At 39.7% G+C, this 21592-nt stretch overlaps 1 pseudogene; it reads left to right on the top strand.

Annotated features, from left to right (window-relative positions):
• LOC143389692 (KAT8 regulatory NSL complex subunit 3-like) overlaps positions 1-21592 on the top strand; it is a 45305-nt pseudogene that overhangs the window by 18219 nt on the left and 5494 nt on the right.

Here is a 21592-nt window from a genome sequence, read left to right as displayed (position 1 = left end):
CCAGATCAAATGAATTGTTGAGTCTTTCAGTGGATTTTTTATTTCATGTATTTTAGTTTTCAACTCTAGAATTTCTATTGTTTTAATATTTTCTGTCTTTCTCTACTTGGTGAGATATCACTAACATACTTTTAAAAAATTCTTTCCACAGGATTTCCTTTTTCTTTTTGCCTTGAGAATTGAACCAAGGAACTTCTATGCTAAGCACAAGCTCTACTTCTGAGCTATGCTCCCAGCCTCTTGTATTCTTTGAACATATTTATAGTAGCTAACTTAAAGTCATTGTCTAAGAAATCCCATCATCTGAGTTCCCTCAGAGACAGTTTCTGGTGGCTAATTATTTGCGCAACTTTTCTCTTTCTTTATATGTTTTATGCTTTAAAAATTTACTTTTTAGTAACATTATTTGACAATTCTGAAAAGTAAAAATTCTGTCCTCCATGGTTTGTTGTTGTTTTGCTGTTTGTTTCAGTGACATTCCTGGGATGATTCTGTAGTCTATATTTCCTGTAACATGCAGCCAAATGAAATCTTTCTTCAGTTAGTGATTCATAATGCTTGGACAAAGATTTCCTAAGCCCCTTTACCTAGCAAACTTTCACCCATTGTCAAGGAGTTTACCTTCAGTCCTCTGGCAGTTTACAGCTCTTTCTTGGTCCTTACTTCCTGCCTATACATGGCCTCGAGGTCAGCAAGATATTGGGAACCTTCCTTGGTCTTTCTTGAGCATATCATAGATTTTTGAATCCCTAGAAATATATTAGAATTTTCAAAATATTCTTTGAATATCTTACTGCCGCAATCTGGCTGGGCACAAATCACGAGCCACTCAAGCAGGAACAAACTTTATTTCTGAACTCCCATGTATGCCACCCACGTGGCTTTCTTCCAGGTCACACCACACCAACCGGAACTCCCTCCCCCGGGCTGCGCCACTCTTGGAACCAAGAACTCAACAGGAGCTCCAAAGTAGCCATTGCTGGATGCAGCAAGAGCCATACTATTACTGGACAGTAAAGGTCTAATATACAATTGAATCAATCCAGCATCATCTTAATGGCTCGCCTCTCAACCATTACTTCTGGCAAAATGCCAGGGGCCATTCTGACTCCACTGTGGCTCTCAACATCGTACCTCCTTAATCATCTGTTTAAATTCATGGCCAGCACTTTGCTTGCTCCAGCTGGTATCAGTGTATTTAGACAGCTGTGATGTTAAGCATTTGAAGCTTATTGAGACTGACAAACATCCTGGCGATAGGAATTTTCCATGCAGAGAGCCCCAAATAGGATTAATAATGTCCTAGGTGTGGGGACTTTTCCATGGAGAGAGCTCCATGATGGGATAAATAACAACATACTGTTTATGATGTTTTATCAGGCAACTGTACCAATCTCCTTGGTACTGGCAATTGAACCCAGGGGAATTACCACTGAACAACATCCCCGGTCATAATTGAAATTGAGACTGAATCTTACTAAGTTGCTTAAGGCCTTGCTAAATTTCTGAGGCTCATCTTGAACTTGTGATCCTCCTCCTTCAGCCTCCCAAGTTGTGATTACAGGTGTGTATCATAGAGCCCAGTTACAGACAATATTTTGGGGGATGGAGCTTTCTAAGAAGTTTACACCTCAATCTTTTCTTTCTACCCCTGGAGGTTTTTTTTTTCTTTCCTTTCCTTTTCTTTACTTTCTTTTTTTTGGATAATGGGGATTGAATCCAGGACACTACTGTAGATCTTGATACCCAGCATAAACTCTCTCTCTCTCTCTCTCTCTCTCTCTCTCTCTCTCTCTGTGTGTGTGTGTCTCTCTCTCTCTCTCTCTCTCTCTCTCTCTCCCACACACACACACACACACACACACACACACACACACACACACAAATACACACATACTCACAACTTTAAGAATCACTCCAAATTGGGGTGGGATGGGTACCTTTGGAAAAAGCCAGTGGGAAGACTGGACTCACCTTAAACCCTGGTGCCTGGCTTGTTCTCTAGGCCCCTTCCCTTGGGAGATGCCATATTTTGAGCACCTTGAAGATCGAAGTTGCATAGTTCCTTGAAACTTAACAGCAAGAATATTATCCTATTTCCACCTTACAGATAAATTGAAGCTCATAAAGGTCAAGTCATGTCCTTAAGGTTAGAACACCATGGGTGGCAGAGAGAAATCCTACTTCAGAGTGCAGGATACTCTGATGTTACCCATCTCAACATCCTGACTCTCCAGCTAGTGATGGTGGTGTCCATCATTATAATTTTTGAGCACAATAAGTTTGATCCTCCTATTTTATAGCCCCCTTACCTAGGAAATGACCCTTTAGAGGCAGTCACAGAGAAAAGAACAAGAGTAAAGTCATAGATATGGTTTCCCCTGATACTCACCTACTGAAGTGGCTCACAGGTTACTCCTGCCCTGCTAGGGCCAGAGCTTCGAGGCAGTGCACCAAAACTCATAATTGCTAGATTACGTCTGGCTGAGACTTGTGGGCTGGTGCTATTTGACCATCCACTGTACATGCTCAGCTCAGTAGAGCCAACACATGGGCCTAGGTGCCTTGAGCCCATGCAGTCCACTACAAGTCAAGGGTGGTCCAGGGAGGTCAGGTTGGCCGGTAACCAAATGCCCTGGCATCCTGACAGGTCTAGAACTTGAACTCTTCCCACTGAGCAAAAAAAGAACATAGTCATTATCAAAAAAGTCATAGAAGACATGCTTTACTGTGGTATTTCAGAATTGTTAAGCAAATCATAACTACAGCACATTTTCAAATGAGGAATTCTCTATGCCATATAATCTCATCACAACCTCACAAGCACCCTGAGAGATAACCACAGATCACTTTGGGGGGAGTTGAGGGAGATGACCCAGTAAGTTCCACTGACATGGCTCTCTGCTCCATGTCTTCAACACCCTAGGTCTGCTGGACAGATTTAACAACCGTGGCTGTAAAATGAGAAATCAGGCTACCCGCTCTGTACACACCAAAGCAAGAGGGGTCTATCCTGGTATGGGCAGAAAGGTTTCTCATTGCTACAATGGCCCCAGTTCAAACTTCCACTGGAGAAAGAGTAGTACAATGACCACCAGCTCCTTCTTCCCTCTGTCCTACTTGCTGCTGGCCAGGCTCCATGACCTTTGGCCATGATGAAGGCATGGCTGCATCTGCTCCCTCTGCAGAAATAGATCCAATCTGCTAACCTGGGAGCCTCTCTTATGAGCTATCCCCAGATCTCGGTGATCACAGTGTGGCTGTTGCCTTCATCTGAGTGACACACAGGACACATAGCAGTGTCCCTGAAGATCCACAGGGTGCAAGAGCTGCAGAAGTGTGAGTGGCCACAGGAGTCAAGACAGGTGCTGGCAACATGGTGGAAGCAGATGATGCACTTGTCCCCAGTGTGATTTGGAAAGAAGAGAACATATAGAGGGGGTCATGGGAGGCAAGGGGGTGGCCACTACTCATGATCTGACCACAGGGCTGAGAAGTGTGCTGTCTTCTGAGTATGACCTCATGTGAAAATTCCAGGAAGGAAACTGTAATACATATAGTTGTCCTTCCATAGCCTAACTTTTGCATCCCATGGTTACCTGTGGCCTGAAAATATTAAATGGAAACTTCCAGGGGAAAAAAGACAGTTTTAAATGATTGGTGCTATGCTATGCCATCTACTTGTCCTATTTTATTGTTTTTAAACGTTAATCTCTAAGTTCATAAATTCAACTTCTTCATAGGCATGTGTAGGAAAAAAGCAAGTATATAGGGCTACCCATTGTTTCAGGATTCAGAGGGACACATGAAACATGCCCCTAGGAGTAAAAAGGGGATGTAGATCATGAAATTCCAATTTTCATAAAAAGAAAACAAAGTCCAGCACTTCTTCATCTGCACATGTATGCACACCTATGATAAAAATAGTGGAAGGAATCCACCAAGAGTTGATGGTTGAAAAGAATTTTTTTCTTAGCTAGACAGTGATCCATACCTGTAATCCCAGTGGCTCAGGAGGCTGAGGCAGTAGGATTCAAATTCAACATCAGTCTAAGCAATTTAGTGAGGCATTAAGCAGCTTAGCAAGACCCTGTCTCAAAATAAAAAAATGGCTGAGGATATGGCTCAGTGGTTAAGTGCCCCTAGGGTCAATCCCTGGTAACATTAGAAAAACATCTTTATCCCTTAATCTTATTTCTATTTGGAAAAGCCTTACAATGAATGTGGACTTGTGTTCTACATCAAAAGCATAGCTCATGATGATGCTCTAACAAGAGCACTGTCACTCATAAAGCATGCCATTGCTCTAGAAGGCACAACTTCTAGGTCTCTAGCAGGCAGAATTGTGTTTTTTTGGGCCAAATTCTGTGGAAGACCCGGCCCAGGAGACAGAACGACTTGATGTCTGAGCAATCAGGGCTTGGGCTTCCTCACACCTCACTCCATGGATGGGTGCTGGGGTTTGGGTAGTCCACTAACCCTCAGGCTCAGGCACAGACTCCTCATTAAGGACCGCTAGTATGGCTGTGGGACACAGGCTGGCTGTGGGCTCTGAGAAAGAGAGGGAGTGTCAGGACTTGGTGTGTAGCCCTAGGCGCTCCATTCCACCTGTTCCTGCGAAAAAGCATGCATTTCCCTCTCCCCAGCCCTGTCCTGCCACAGCCTGTGCTGTGACTCAGTATATGCATGGCCACCACCACCCAGAAGCAGACAACATTCCCAGGGAGCCCAACACTTCAGGCAACACCGTTGCCCACGTTGCTCTCTGCTACTCCAGGTCCTGGCACAGGAAGGGCAGCATGCTGCAGACTGACTTGCCACATGAGGCGCACACAAAGGTCACCACACCAGGTGCCTTTTGTGGCACTTGCTGATAAATGGATGGAAATGGAAAACAACCAGATTCATAAGGTGAAAGGTTAAATGCTTCTCTCATATGGGGAAGCTAGAGTGAAATAGCTGATCAAAGCAGAGGAAAACCTGTGATAGTGGATGGGCCATCAGTGGAGTGGAAAAAGATCGTCAGAGGAAGGAAGAGGGATAGAGAAAGGGAGGCATCATGGAATGAAATGGACTGAATTATATTTATATATGAATATACAACAGTGAATTTCAACTTTATGTACATCTTTAAAACACGAGTTTGAAAACTAATAAATTAATAAACAGAAGACCAGTAGAGGAAGGAGAGAGGAAGGGAATACTATGTCGTTTCACCATACAGTAGCATTTGGATTTCTCCCTTCTGTTTTAACATTTGGTATTTCATAGCTCTATATAGAGCTCAAATTCAAGAAATATCCACCATGTCCTAGCCACAGTGATACAGTCTTCATTAGATACCTCTATGACCTTATTAGGCAAGACTTTTTTTCTCATATGCATTTTACAGATAAAGAAACAGAAGATGAACCATGTAAACTAGAAGGGACAGTTGTGGATTTTGTAGAATTCATCTACCTTTGATCTTTTCAATATTCCCTTTGCTATACAATCTATATAATCAAATATATGTCCACCAGTTTATCCAGTCTCATACAGTTGGATACTTGGGTTGCCCCTAATATCCCTGATTGTGAATAATATTGATAAAGTTAGGACTATTACTGTTTTCCCAAAGTTTTTCTTATAAATGGAATTTCTAGTCAAAAAACAAACACTTAATATGATTTAGCATGTCCTATGTATGCATGAATTAGTAATAACCATACCTATTTTAGTTACTGTTCTAATTTCCCATTCCTGCAAAGCATTGTTTTCTTCCAAGAGAATATCATATCCATTTATGCTACCAGCTGAGATTCAGAATGCTCATCCCCCAGTGCTTTCCCCAACCCCATCAAAGTTCAGGTTCATATTTTCTTACTTTTTCTCCTCTGTGAAAACTATTAATTATTTATTCTAAAGAATATTCTGACACATTTTGAAGACCCAAGTGGCAGCACTTGACTTTTCTTCCCACATACACTTTTATTTTGTGTACTTAGGTATTTAGTTTCTACTTTTCTCAACATTGTGGGCAAAATTTGTTAAGTAGTTTTTCATCTGCCAGGTTCTATGTTTGATGCATTTGAGGCAATCAGATGTACAGTGAAACCTACTGTATGTATGTGTTTCCTGCTTTATTGACACAAAGGAAGAAAACTAATATTACACAGTGAACTACCAATGTTTGGGGAGGGGGAGATGAACAGTCACCCATCTCCTGTCTATTCTCCTCTTGCACTATGACAAGGAAGATTTTTCTGGCTTCCTACCCTCCTTCCAAAACAGCCATGTTTCTGAATAATTATGAGCAGGTGCCAAATCGTAGTATATACACACCCATTTCTTTTGATTAGGAGAGAGGTGAGTGTGAGAGAGAAGGTGGGGAGGGTTGGATCCTGGAAAACTCGTCAGTCTAATAGCTACTTTTCACCACAAGGGTGGTTTGTAGTGCTTAAGAAATGCAGATTATGCCAAATACAATTGCATATAGGAAAGTGTCTATTAGACTATAGTAGAGAAAGGTTTCCTGATGGAGTGATGATGATTTTCCTGGAACAGTGATGATGATTTTCCATCTTTGGGCAGCTGCAGGAAGATCAGAACCCTGTGCTTTCACAAGGGCATTATTTCTCCACAGAAAGTGACAGCCAAAAACAATTACTTAAATGCATATTGATGTCAGTTTTATGCCATGATTTGAATGGTAATACGATGGTAGAGGATTGGTGAATCACAAAGAGTAGAAAAGTGAAAACCAAGAAGAGAGTCCAGGATCAGTTTCTGTATTGTGGGGGCAGTGAGCGAGAATCTGTGGAGCAGTTTTAGGAGTCAAGGATGATTGTCAGAAGAAAAGGGAAAAACATATATTACTTTTTAATGCCACAAATTGTTTGTCTCTTAACCTAGAGATAAAAATTTAATTCCTCTCTGATAATACTAATCCAACACTGAATTTTTTCTTGTCATTCCCCTTTATAACTTAAGCTTGTCACAATTCAGTTCAGCTCAGCTTGTCACACCTGTCCAGAGTGACTCATGCCATCAATAATAGAGCTCCTTTAGAAGGAATCATTCCAAATCCCCCAAACCCTTTTCTTTATTGTGATAACTTGTGCTGGGCCCATTTTCAGGAACTCTCTTGATATGTTCAATGGACCTAATGGCTATGTTCCTGGTCCCAGAGCTGGTTATCTCCAAAACTTCCACTCTCCACATGCTAATTCATTCAGCAGTAAGCTTTGATGTGCATATGGTCTCATGTTTGAGAGGTTGTTTTTCAAGGTAATTTATTGTGCACCCATATGCAATCACTTACTGTACACCAGGCACCATACTAGCCTACTTAGTGGATAACAAAGCCATAAGGGTCCCTGGCTTTTCCCCCCACAGTATTTCTATAATTACTACACAAATATAAGTAAAAACTTGTTTCTGTCAGTAGAAAATTTGTTAGAGGAAAGTCCTTCTTGAATTAGATTCTAAAAAAAAGACACAGATCAGTATTGTAGGTCTGGAAGTATGCTCCATTCATGTTAATTAATTATGATTAGTACATCCATCATGGATATGTTGAAACTGGGAAACCTTACTACATATCTGCCTAGATACAGCCCTCCACATTATCACACATGGAGACTCTTGCCCTCATCTCCTTTCCCCTGATATTCCTACTGCTGAATATCTACAGAAAGTCTCTTGCTAGAACCACATTTATTCTCCCCTTAAGTAACTATAACACTAAGTGGCCTCCATACTTCCAATTTCTCAACTTTCCAATTAATACCCTTGACACAGTGCATTTCAATTTTACACAGGAGCTTCAGGCAAGATTGTGCAGTACTCAGAAACTCACTGGTTACCTGTCACCTACAAATTAAAGACAAACATTGACACAATTATGTTTAAGATCCTAGGTTTTTCCTATGTCTTTACCAAGTAGCTTGTTTTCTCTAGTCCAATAATCTGTAACTGTTCAACCGGTCCTAACTTTTGCTCACACTGTTACAGCTATTGGAATATAATTCTCACTTCTTATTATCCTAAGTCCTAACCCTTATTCCAAAATAGTTTCTGCATTACTTCCATCTTTCTTTAATTATGTCTTCTATTTTATATTCCATTTAAACTATGCATAACAATTAAATGAGATTCCCATTTTATTTATATATAGCCATTTTTCCTCTCCCTGAAGAATGGGGATGCAGAGCAAAGGCCAGGGTTATTTACCAGACAGGATATGATCCTGCCTATGAAATTTGATTCATATCATTTGTTACTGTACATAGAACTCTAGGTATCTAATGAGTGTATATCTGGTTTGCTTAAGATAGTCTTATTTTATACCTGTTGTTCTATATAATTGTTATTATCACCTACTTTTATTCTTAGAAGTGTCCTGTTTAGGGTAATAAATTAATTATATAACTACTATGTAAAGTAACAATGTCAAAGCAAGAGTTAAAAGCAAAAAAGAAAAAAGTTGGGTGTGGGGTACAGTATTCCTGTAATCCAGCATCTGGGGAGGTTGAGACAGGAACTTCATGAGTTCAAAGCCAGCATCAGACATAATGAGGCAATAAGCAACTCAGTGAGACCCTGTCTCTAAATAAAATACAAAATAGGGCTGGGGATATGGCTCAGTGGTTGAGTGCCTCTGAGTTCTATCCCTGGGACACTACCCTCTGCAAAAAAACTACTAATGTTTAACAAGAAAATAATGGGCATGAATTTCTGATCTGAAGATAGGAAAGCATTCCTTAAAAAGTATAAATATTCTTTAAAAGAAGGGGGAGACATTGTAAACCTTTCTAAATTAAAAGACAATGAAAATCAAGTAAGGCAAAAGGTGAGAATATTCTGGATGCCAGGGTGCATGCCTTTAACCACAGTGGCTCAGGATATATCTCCAGTCTGAAAACTTGCATGTGTCTAACAGAAGAAACACTCAACAGATGTTCATAGCAATGCTGCTGTCAATTCCACAATCCATTTGTCACAAAACAGTGGGTAGGTGAAAGTGAGCCAAAGAAAATACCCAGAGATAGCAAACAAGGCATAAGATTCATTGGAAAATGGTTGCAAGACATCAGTAACTGCTCCAAGAAGAGCTCAATTGTGACAGAATGAAGAATATCACCTCTGTCCCTCACTGCTTCACTGAGCCGTGCCTCCTTTCCTTCATGGTGGCATCTTGTGCAGCAGATGAGTTATACCTACCCTTTGCACAGTACCTTTGATTCCATCTCTTTCTACCAAGAGGATATGATAGGCTTCAGAATAGGTGACATCTTCAGCCTTTGATTGCTTAGGTATCGTGTAAAACATCTTGAGGAAATTTTAGTATATTATATGAGATAGAATTGTAATTTTTTTCTTATTTTGGAAATGTTCCTCTGTTTTACCAAGTATATTTATTAAAGTCTATTCCATCTCCATTGATTGATAATTCTTTTTTGACAACCTGAGTGGTGCACAAAGATTCTATATATGCAAGGGTCTGTTTGGGGGGGCCTCTATTTGTTCCTTTGGCTACTTAGGAATCCTGCACTAATAATACATCATATCCATTACAAAATCTCTATAATAAATCTCAATATCTAGCATAAGGAGGCTGCCTTTTCATTTTCTTTAAAAATGTCTTGAATATTGTGACATTTTGTTCTTCCATTTTACTTTTAGTGAAAACTCTTCAAATTCTAGAAGTGGTAGTACATACCTGTAATTCTCTGGATTCAATACCCAGGACGTGGAAAAAAATCAGTCAACTCTGCAAAAGACACCACTGAGTTTTTATTGGAGTAGAGTTTAATCATATATATAAATATAAAAATGAGTATAATAAAGGTTCAAGAAAACATATGAGAATATGTCCATACCTCGAGGTAGACAAAGCTATTACAGAGGCCTTATAAAGCATGAAGCAAAAAAATGATACATTATATTTATATGAAATTTCAAACTGTTGATCAAAAGATGCCATGTAAAAGGCAAAGAGAAACAGGTGCAGTGGTACATGCCTTTAACCACAGAAACTCATGTGTCTGAGGCAGGAAGATCACAAGTTGGAGGCCAACCCCAACAACTTATCAAGTACCTGAGCAACTCAGTGAAACCCTGAATCAAAATAAGAATAAAAAAAGGGCTGGGGATGTGGCTCAGTGGTTTATCAGCCCTGGTTCAATTTGGTACAAACAAAATATTAAAAATTTGAGGTCAAACACAAAAATCAAAGCAGAGCCCACCTCATTGTACTCCACAGGACTAAAGGGTGGTGGTTGGTTCTGGGGCACTGATTAGCGCTCAAAGATGCAGCGGTGGGCCATACAAGGTGGCCTGCAGGGAAACTGGGGGTAGTGGGGACTGAACTGAGTGTCTTCAACAGGGGAAGGAGCAGAGGGCAGAGTTCATGCCTGGATGTTGGGCAGTGCTGAAATGCTGAAGTGGGGGGGCCCTTTCTCACAGAGGGACTCTGCAACTCTATGGTAGCCAGCCCCTCTGGAGAGGCCTCTTCTAGCTCCCTAGGGCATGGGGTGGCTCCGGTCTGGTATCTTACTGGGGGACAGTGAGAGGAAAAACCTCTGGCCAGAGTGGGAGGGGCAACATAGTAGGTGGGCGACGCATAAGGACATATGGTGGAGAGGAAGCTAGATGGTTGCTGGCTTGCCATCCAAGGATTATAGCTGGAGGCACCACTAGAACAAACTGAAAGCCCTTGATATGGACACCCGGTCCAGAGATATCCACTGAAGGGCAACTATATGTAAATGCAAGGGGCTGCATAGTCTTGTAGGTGGAAAGCCATACAGGAGTGCACAATGCAGAAATCTCCCATGACAGTCCAGAGGCCTGGACTGGTGATAAGACTACAAGCACAGCAGCCATAGGCAGAGCCCCTGGTTATCCAGGGGTTTGGACACCTATATCACATGGGCTTGCATGATCAGCCTTGCAGAGTTCAAGTTTTCCTTCACTGCCTTCTCTTAGAGCTCCTGTCCATGGATACTTGTTCTTTGCTCTTCAAATCCTGGAGAATTCTGCAAGTGGGATGAGGAGACAGAGTTAGTGACTCTGGCAGTGGAAAGTGAATGGCACACCCAGGAAGGTTTTTCTCTTGAGACATCAAAAAAAAAAAAACCCTGCAAATTGGGGTCTTCACGGCTTCCCTCTATGTAGGACAGAGTATAAATATGGGATAAATCAAACTGGGCACAGTGGCATCCCTGTTATCCTAGCAGCTGGGGAGGCTGAAGCAAGAGGATCACAAGTTCAAAGCTAAAATTAACAACTTAGCGAAGCCCTGTTCCTAAATAAAATATAAAAAAGGGCTGGGGTGTGGCTCAGTGATTAAGTGACCCTGGGTTCAATTCCTAGTATCAAATTTACAAATAGGGGGAGGGAATACAAATGACCAGCTAACTGGAGATCAGTTGGGAAGTGAGAATTAAAAAGTAGACAAGAACCCTAAATTAGGATGAGGATGTTGCTCAGTGATAGAACATTTTCATAGCATAGATGAGGCCTTTGTTGAATCCCCAGCCACCCAACACACACACTAAAAGAAACTATTACATCAACCAATAAAGGATTGGCAAAGCCAGTTGTGGTTGTGCACACCTGTAATCCAAGGGGCTTGGGAGGCTGAGGAAGGAAGATCTCTATTTCAAAACATCCTCAGCAAAATCTAGGCACTAAGCAACTTATCTCTAAATAAAACACAAAATAGGTCTGGGGGTGTCTCAGTGATCAAGTGCCCTGGAGTTCAATGCTTTGATGCCACCCTCAAAAAAAAAAGGATTGACAAAGTTCAAAATACAGTGATATCAATACTCTTTGCAAGTGTAGAACATCCTCCATAAAACAAATGTACAAAAATTACTAGGCAGTTTCTCCAAAATTCAATGGGATGGAGAAGGACAGGATATCAAGACCAGAAAATCTAGACAGATAAAATTGGCCACTTGAAAATTAAATGTCTGTTAGAAGGGGAAAAAATTCAAATGGATCATGTTTGTAATCAAAAGACAAACCACCAAATGTGTCCAATATATATTAGGAAGTTATGTAGAAAGTGCCTGCTAGTCAGTAGTAAGTAAATAATTCAACCACAAAACAGGAAAACAGCAACGACAAGCAGTCACAGAATATGCCCTATAAATATATGTGTACAAAGAAAATTGCTTGTATAGTCTTTAACCTGACGATGAAGCATATATAAATAAAAATTGATGGCCTAATTCTTTAGTCCTGCTTCTCCATCAGAGAACAGCACTCCACCTGACAACAGCTTTATCTTCAAAAACATTTGTCTGTGTGTGAGTTTTTAATTTTTCTTATTCCCCTTTGCCCCTTGCTGAAACCTGCTAGTTTGGGAACGCTGGTCATAGCATTTTGCCACCTTCCTATTACTTGACACAGTATTAACTGAACTGTTTATTATGTAAAATCCATTAAAATTAATAAAGCAGACCTTCCCTTCAAGAAATCTGCAATCTAATAGAGATAAATGATTACAAACCTCTAACTTGCAAAACATTATGAAAGTTAAATTGAGTGATACAAAGACTAAAGAATTTGTAAAATAATACGTTAATTTTATATGGAGATATATATATCTCCATATTAAATATATACTCTCTCTATATCTATATATCTATCTATATCTATCTATCTATCTATCTATCTATATATATATATACATATATATATATATATATATATATTACAATACTATGAGATAATCTGTTATCCATATTTTATACAAACGGAAACTGAAGCACAGAAGTATTTGAGAACTAGCTTTTTTTATCTTGGAAAAGAAAAAAAAACAGCTAAAATTTAAAATGAGGTAGCATATATCCATAGCCTATATTTCTAACCAGTATTCTAAAACTACTCTAATTATAGCTTTAGAAAATAGGAAGAATTTCAAAGTTGGTAAAAGAATTTGGACCAGCAGTGTGGCCAAAAGAACAAAAGAAACAAAATGATATGAATGGAAAAAGGTAAATAGTTCAGGTAAAAGATTATTAAAGTATGCACTTTAATAAGCACTTAGTTGATTCTCATACAGGTAAATCAGAGGGCACACTCTTCAGGAACCATGACAGAACAATATTCAACAATGTCTATATTCTAAGAAACAGCAGAAAGATCAATAACAGGAAAATTACAAAAAGTTCACTTGCTAAGAATGGGTAAGTAAAACCTTTGTGAAAGACATCAGTCCTCCCCACATATCTTTTTAAATTTAAAATAAGTTATTCTTATTTTTAACTCTTGTTAACTTTTAACTGATGAAACAAATTGCTTGGCTTCAATCAAGACTCTGGGTTTGATCCCAGGAACAGGAATAATTGTAGGCAATGGCCCCTCACCCACACAAGACTACAGGTTAGACTGTCAGAACACTCATAACAACTATGTAACTAGGTAGCATAGTATATTAATTCCTCATATGAGTGACACAAGCTATACAACTTTTGGGACAATCATTATCAGTGAAAACATCTGAGAGGAACTTAAGCTAACTGGCCCTTGATTTATGGGGTAGTTCAAACTAGGAGAGGTGCGTTGTACATCAGGAAAGGGAACATTTTGCCTAAAATAAGAATGAATGGGCTTGGTTGCATACAACAGTGAAAAGGTAGGACTTTTATCAAATTGGAGACCTGCAATGATAACAGAAGCTGGTTAGGGAATAAATGATCTTCTAAAATTTGAAACTACAAAGTATGAACTTTCACTGGTAAATATAATTAAATAAACATGCTGTTATTTGCTAGAATACCAGAAAATCTCTGTCTCATGCCATTCACCACTATGGCCCCTTCAAACCACTGAAGTGCTTTTAGTAAAATCATGTAACAATGAATAATGGAAAATATGCGTCATTTAAAGGATACAGCATTGCTTACCTGTACTAAAAATGTCATCATGAGCCAGGCATGGAGGCACATGCTTGTAAATACCAGTAGTTCTCTAGAGGCTGAGGTAGGAGGATCACAAGTTAAAAGTCAGCCTCATCAATTTAGTGAGCCCTTAAGCAACTTGGCAAGATGCTGTCTCAGAAAAAAGAAAAAAAGAAAAAGTGCTAGGGATGTGGTTCATTGGTTAATCACCCCTGGGTTCAATCCTTGGTACTAAAAACAAGCAACAAAAGAAGGTCATCATACCAAGTTTCTGAAAATTCAGTTTTTACTTAGACACACACACACACACACACACACACACACACACACACCAACCACAGAATTCAGGACACTCCTATGTTCCTGTGTGAAAGTCAATAAGATTGAAAAATAAAAATGCCAAGGCTCTATCTCAAACTATTCAATCAAAATCTTTAGGGAACAGTCAAGGAAATTAAAAAAAAAATGAACAAAAGTTTTTCAATAAAAGTTTATCAAGTTTGGGTAACATTTGATGTGATTAAATGTGGAATCTGAACCCCAGTCAGTACATTTCTCAAGTATAATGCTAAAACAATGAAGGTTGAAGGTCAAGACAGTTCATGACATAAGTATGTCAATAGGACAAAAAGACTAAAGGTAGTCCTCATAGGTTATTAATATCATCTACTCTACTTGAACTTCAGATTGCCAATATTGAGCTATTTCAATGATTTTACCATATCAGTGATGGATTTGAGCTGAGTTACATACCCATTCTGCAGCTCCTGTACCTAATGAGATCTGCTACTACTAAAAAGTTCACTCACAGTTCACCATGCTTTTTTCTTTAATTAACCAACCAGATTCTGGATTTATATCTGAATCAATTGACACTGCCAACTCTTTAAAAGAGAAAATGTATTCAGAGTAATATTTGATGTAGATTGGAAATAAGTTATTCAAGAGCTTGGGCTTTATTTAATTACTTTATTTATATAATGTTTTTGGGGAACAGGTATATTTATATAAATTTGGAATACTTTACCCATTGATGCAATAGTATATACAGGACTCAGTCTCAAAATGCTTGTAATCCAGTGGTGGGAAAAGCATAAAACAGTATAAATGATTAATGTAAAGCCAGCAATGTACTTTTATACTGAGATCTTTACAACCCTAGGTTTCTCTTACTTTCAATCATCTAATAACTACTGTAGTATATAATCCACTTAAAATGGGCTTTTTACTTATCTTGTTTCATAGTCTCACAACCAAATGCCAAGGAAGATATTAAGCAAATTGCCTACTTATAACCAAGTTAACTCTCTTAAATCTATTTTACTGTTAATCCAAAATGGCATCAAACCAGAAAATGGCACTGAATTCCCCCTTGTAGAGATCTAGTTGAGGTAAATTTCACTAGTACTTAAATAAACCTCTAGTACTTAAATAAATTAGTACTTAAACAAACCACTCCCCCTGGAAAAATGCAAGGCGCAAACCTGACTTGTTTACAGACTCTAACAGCTTGGCATCTTGCTTTTTCTGAAGCTGACTTGAACTCGTGATCTTCCTGCCACAGGTTTCTGAGCCACTGGAATTACAGTCATGAGTCACTGTTCCCCACTCTTAACTCTGTTTTTTCTATTAAGAGTTCACTTTACTTTCCAAAGTAACAAGCATAACTTAACATTTGGTTTCAATTTTCCTGACAAGTTAAACTAAAGAAAATACCACCAGATTGCAGTACATGCCAAAGCACCCTTTAAACTTGGAATTAAAAGATATATCTTCCCTATGTATATATTAAAAGATATATTTTCTGTATGTATATATTTAAAGTTAAAGACATACACACATCCCAATTTTTTTTAAGAATACCAAGCCCCATGTTGCTCTGGGTTTGATCATCAGCATCACATCAAAATAAATAAAATAAAGGTATTGTGTTCAACTCCAACAAAAAAAAATATACATTAAAAAAGTATACCAAGCCCCCAAATCTGATATATAGACACACACATATACACATGCTCTACCAATTACAAGAACTACTCTGTATTTGAAAGAAGGACTGTAAAAATTGGTTTCTTTGAAACATTTTAAAATATATTACCAGACGTCATAACTGAATTAAGATTTTGGAATCTCTGGAAATATTTTTTAAAAATCTGTTTTTAAGTCATAGATGCTGCATATAAGTTCCTCCAGTGATTTACATTAATTTCAATAGCACTGTGCTAAACTTTTGATATAAAATGCAAAAAGTAATGAAAAACTAATAATAGAATTTTTTTTTCATATAACGTGACTTGCTGTTAGATGTCATTTCAAGATAAAATAACATATGATGCCTCCAGGGAATTGAAGATGAATTTGAGTTTCCCCAGCCAAGGAGCCAGGGCCCTGAGGTCCCCAGCCCCATGATTCCCGGAAAGATCCAGGACCCTGAGGCCTCCAGCTTTGCGGCCCCAGGGAGAAGCCAGGACTGTAAGGTCCCCAGCCCCACGGCCCCCAGGAGGCATCAGGGCTCCTCTGGGGGAAGTAGGAAGGAAGGAATGGTGCAGACAATCCTTCCACATTTTGGTCTTGCGGAAACACACTTCAATCCTTCTTCAAAATTAAAACTCTGCTGGAGGCTCCCCATGAAGTACTCCTGCCCAAGAGTGTGCGGTTGGTGGGGAGGGGTCTGGGGGAAGGAGTCCCGGATAGGCCCTGCAGTCCTGGGGAAAGCATGGCCCACGGCAGGTTTGGATCAGATGGCGCAACCCCCCTCCCCCCCTGCCAGGACTCAGCCACGTCCTCCACGCCCCTTCCCCTCCCCATGAATGGTGGCCTCCGAGGAGAGGCTGGGAACAGGGGCAGTGGGCCTGGTCTTCCCGAGCCTGCAAGCCATACCTACCATTACTTACCTCTCTACCCTGCCGCCACTCACCCAGGTACCTGGTCCGCCAGCCTCGACCCTGTTCTTCAGCCTCAGCTGTCCCTGGGGCCACCCGGGCCCCTCTCATCATTTTGTTTTCTTCTACCCAGTAAAATCCTTGCACAGAGTGCTGTGGTGTTTATTGGCCAAGATGTAAGGGTCCGCTGGCCAATCGTAGCCATGGATCTAGAGTCTCATGAGAATTTGGGGAGGAGCACAGGGGTGCACCTTCACGATTGACTCCTGGCAGTGGAGCCTGGCCAGCCTGGAGCTGTTGGGAGACTTCCCTGGATGAAAGCTGGGCAAAAGGGCAGAGCCTAGGATGGGAGATAGGACAAGGCCACCTTGACCCACCTCACCCATTCTCTCCAGATGGTATTTGCTAGACTCGGCTGAAGCCAGGGCTTTGGTCTTCCTGAGGGTCCCTGACTCCATTTCTAGACTGCCTCAGGGCATAATCTCAACTTTCCAGTTCCTTCTCTCAGTGGTTCATGCTCACTCCTGGCTCCCAATATGTGCAGCCCCTGTGCTATAAAAGTTTCTCCTTGGGAACACCCACAACCCTTTGAGATAGAAACAGTTCCCATTTGACAGATAAAGAGACTCAAAAACCCTTTGAAGTCCCTTTGCAATCTAGCCGGGTTGCTGGAGTCAAATGAACACATTCAGAATTTCAAGGCTATGGTTCTCAACCATGCAGGAGGTTTCCTCTATTGAGATAGTCTCCTGTGGCTGGTCTCCGTTACTTTTCCTCACGAACTGGACTTTCCCATTGTCTGATGGGCAATATTTTGAATGGTGTGTTGGTCTCTCCAGAACCTGTCTCCTCCCCTACCAGCTGACTCCTTCTCCTGACTTAACCTTTTTCTGTGAGCCTCACCCTGCCTACTTATCACCCCAAGTTCTATTATTTCTCTGCACAAAATAAAACACCCTCCACTAGTTTCTCATCACCTTCTGGAGTGTCAGAACCTTAAGCAAACATTCAAGGACCACAGTGTGATTGAAGGCTTTTTGGCCATGTCTCTCTATGATATTTTCAGTACACACCCACTCTTACTCCAACCCACTTGCATCAAACACAGCTCCATGAGGTTCCCCATCTTCTTCAACATATCACCTTGAAATGCGCCTATCCTACTCCATCTCTACCTAGTGCAATCCTATCCATGCCTCATGTCCCATCTTAGTCTTTATTTTGCCTAATAATATACATGATCTTTTTTCATGTTCCCTGATTTTTCCCAGTTTGAGTGTACCTGATGACATTTTACCTGGCATAATTTTACCAGTCCCTGTCTGAACTCTTCTCCCTAACAAGAATTTAAGCCTAACAATTTCTCTGTTCCAATAAATTACCCCAAATCAAGTCATAAGGGAATAAGAGGCACACAAATTTTGCAGCACTTAATAGATAGCATGCAAAATGTTTGAGGGATTCTACCATGGACAAAATCTTGGAAAACACCTCTTTCAACAAAGTTAAAACTTTCTTTTCCCAGCTCTTCACAGTATCTTTAATAAACTATGCACCTTTAGACTGTTGGGGGATGAGGTAGGAAGCTTAATAATGTTGCTCAGTTATTTGAACACAGAATCTTTTTCCCCTCTTATAACCCAGAATTAATGTTTCTTAAAAACCAGCTTGGGAAACATAGGTGACAGCAACTGACCCCAACATTTCTTACAGCTGTATTGAACCCTAGTTAGCTATGCTTTTATAACTAAACTTTAAAAAGTATAAAAAAATTAAAGCAGAAAATGGAAAAATGTCCAACTGCCAAGAATTTTGGCCCACCAAGTCAATCCACAAATGTTTATTTTTATTCTGTGAATTATTTATATTCTGTAAAAAGCTCAGAGTTGATCTAGGAGTGTTCTTAGAAAAAAAGGTATTAATCTGTCTTGGAAGATATTATGCATGAAGACCAAGGCTGCCCAGCTTCTGGTCCTCAATATACATTGTTTTTCATTTCAAATTATAATAACTCAGGAACAGGTTTTCTATTACCTGTAGTTCTGTGCCTGTGGGCTTAGTGTTAATTTATCTGTTGGATAAGAGAATTTTCCTCCTTACTGCATTCTGTTCAGAATAGTGGAATTGAAAATTCATGTGCCCCTAACTAATTGTATTGCTTGGGGCATTTTACTTATCTTCCCTGGATCAGTTGAATAAGTTGATGTTCTAAATAATATAAGACAGGATTACCCACTGCAGGGGAGATATGCATAGCCATTCCAGTTGTGATGTTCTGAGATGCTGGACAGTGCACTGAGGTGGCATCACAGGAGTACTCTGAACAGGAGTCAAGAAATGAGTTTACCACTAGTGACTGGAAAGGATTCTGTGAACTGTGGACAGAAAAGTATTGTCACTCTCAAGAAGGAGCTTTATCTGGATGCACAGCTTAGATGATATCACCACCTTCATCCCAAAGCTCAGAATGATGGATGGCTATTGTAAGGTTTGGAGTGTTAATGAGTTAATGTGGGTAAAGTATGTGGAAATGCACAGATGAAAAGGAAAAGATAAGCACCTAGAATTACTAGTATTGCCCTTGGATCTCTGTCCAGTCTTCTTGCTTTGGGCAAAGCTCCATTTTGAGAATTCTGCTTCTTCATAAACACTGTTCATGTGCTCACATGAGACTGAGAAGAGGATATCTTTCAGAGGACTGAGGGAAGGTTTAGCCTACCTCATTCCAAAGAACTTGGAGATGCTGGTTCCATTTACAATGACTTTATCTCCTGGAACTGACATCCTGCTTCCTTTTGTCAAGCCAAGACCTGGATTTTGTGAATTCCTAAAAAGTTATACAATTACAAAGTATAAAGATTAGTGGAGTCTCCAGTAGCTGAACACGCCACCCTGTGCAGGGCTTCAAATGGCACTGCTCTTCTGGCTTCAAATTTCATCTTGTCATCCTATTGACACTCTATCTACACTGAGATGTTCATGGCCTCAGGAAGCTTCTCCTACCCATTTTTCCAGCGTAGGTCTGCTGTTGGGCCATCTGGTTGGTTACAGAGCGAGTCTTATGAGTGCCACTGTCACTCCCAAGAGTCTACAAGGTGAACTTTCTTGTGTATCTCTCTCAGAGCTCCTGAAGTCATATGGATAGGACTTTGCTCACTGTAGTCCAGGCTTAGTTCAGAAGGCATTCAGCAAGTATGTGATATGACAGCTCTATCTCCTCCAGCCATCAAGAATCAGAGTTGAATGGATCCGACATTATTTTCCTGTGTACATATATGAATACATTGCAGTGAATCCCACCATTGTGTATAGCCAAAAGAATAGGGTCATAGTTAGAACAAGATATATTCCATGCTTTTATGATAATATCAAAATGGATCTTGCTCTCATATGTAAACAAAAAGAAACAATAAAATAGTAATCATAGAAAGAGCATGGGATAACAGTTAATAATAGCCATGAATAAAAACAAAAAGGAAAAAAAGCTGGAAAATTTTACTTTAGTTGAGACTTCTGGGTATAAGAGACCAGTGGGTATGAATTTAGTCTAAACTATGAACAAATAAGAAGGAAGGTATTTCTTTAGAACTAAATTAATTTAGGAATAAATCAATTTGGTATGAAAGAAGATTAAATGGAAATTAAAATAAATGACATTAAAAACTCTTTGATGATCAAAGAGATTAATATATATGCCATATTTAAAGGAGCAATCTGTGGCTCTCTTACCTTTGTCTATAAATCTACATTATTTTTCCTTCTTTGCAGGCAGGTTTCTTCTAATCTACAATCCACATAGCATAAAGTGACCATAGCTCAAGTCCTGAAATTTGACATCTCCTGTACCCAAGAACTAAGCACACTTTGGTCATTTTCTGTCTCACCCAGATTCTCCTCAGGAAAAAAAAACAGACATTGACAGAAGAAAATAGGAGATTATAGAAACTGTTTTCTCTTGGAAGTTTCTATTTTAAGCAGAAGTGAAGTATCCACATGCTAGAAATAGCTACTGTCAAGGTAGAAAGGAATGCTTCAACTTATATGCAAAAGTATGGGTTGGGGACTGTGGTTGTGGCTCAGTAGTAGAGTACTTGCCTAGCATGTGTAAGGCACTGAGTTCGATTCTCAGCAAAGCATATACATAAGTTAATAAAATAAAGGTACACCAATATCTAAATAAATATTTAAATAAACTTATGTGATAGCATTTTGGATTCCAGAGAACACAATGATGCCTGTCAGTTGTGGTTCTGAGTGAATAAATACTCTGACATCAGCACCACTTCTGTCAACACAGGCACTGGCAAAATATTGGCAAAGTGTAGCAAGGATCAAAACAAGAAATAAAAGGTGGATTTCATCTACCTAGGAAATGGGCATTGGGCCTCATGTGAGAACTTTCTGGGGACACTAAATAGAAATTATGAAAGTGTTAAAAGCAAAGATTGGTTCTATGTCAATGTGACATACAGCAATTAAAATCATGAGAAGAAACATTATAGAAAGACTGTTAATAATTCAATTGTTTCTTGGGGGCAGGGGCTGTGGCTCAGCGGCATCACACTTGCCTGGCATGTGTGAGGCAATGGGTTCTATTCTCAAGATCACATATAAGTAAATGAAATAAAGGTCTGTCAACAATTAGAAAAAAATTTAAATAATTTAATTATTTCCTGCTTTCTGAAAAGATCATAGCTTGCCATCCCCTACACCTATGGCCTCTGTATACCAGAGGAACTTCTGACCCCTAGGGTCTCCACAGTTTTTAAGAAAACATCTATTCAACTAACATTGTTGAATATCTACTATGTAGTA

The sequence above is a fragment of the Callospermophilus lateralis genome, unplaced genomic scaffold (assembly GCF_048772815.1).
Source record: "Callospermophilus lateralis isolate mCalLat2 unplaced genomic scaffold, mCalLat2.hap1 Scaffold_63, whole genome shotgun sequence".
Lineage (NCBI taxonomy): Eukaryota > Metazoa > Chordata > Mammalia > Rodentia > Sciuridae > Callospermophilus > Callospermophilus lateralis.
Note: the sequence above shows the minus strand (reverse complement) of the source record. Positions and strands in the feature narration are given on the sequence as shown.